Source organism: Pyxicephalus adspersus, chromosome Z (assembly GCF_032062135.1).
Source record: "Pyxicephalus adspersus chromosome Z, UCB_Pads_2.0, whole genome shotgun sequence".
In the NCBI taxonomy this organism is placed as follows: Eukaryota; Metazoa; Chordata; class Amphibia; order Anura; family Pyxicephalidae; genus Pyxicephalus; species Pyxicephalus adspersus.
In genome coordinates, this window is record NC_092871.1 from 10503440 (window position 1) to 10503886 (window position 447).

A 447-nucleotide genomic window follows, 5' to 3' on the forward strand; every position below is an offset into this window, starting at 1 on the left:
TAGTAGTAGTAGTATTTAATTGATTGAATGTTTTGTGAGTTTTCTAAATGCACCCAACTTGCATTCACATACAAACAGGGTCATATAGTGGAATCCCAATATATAATAGGGTTTACAGTAGTTACCCATACATAAGCTACAAACAATGAGCAGTAATGTTTATTTATAAAAAAAGTCACAACTTTTTTTTATTCATGAAACTGGACGATTTACAAGACATGATGTGGCAAGAGAATGGATACTAGACTGATGGTCTGCAAGATTGCTACTTGGAAAAGAGAGAAGAAATGTACTGATGGGGTCATGGCAGGAAGAGGCTGAATGGAGTGACACCATACAAGTCCCTTACAAGGGTCATAAAAGAATGGTGTTGGTTTTGTGAGCGAAGCCCAACCAAGAGTTTAACGTTATCACACGTTCTGAGGTGCAGGGGTTACTGGCACTGTG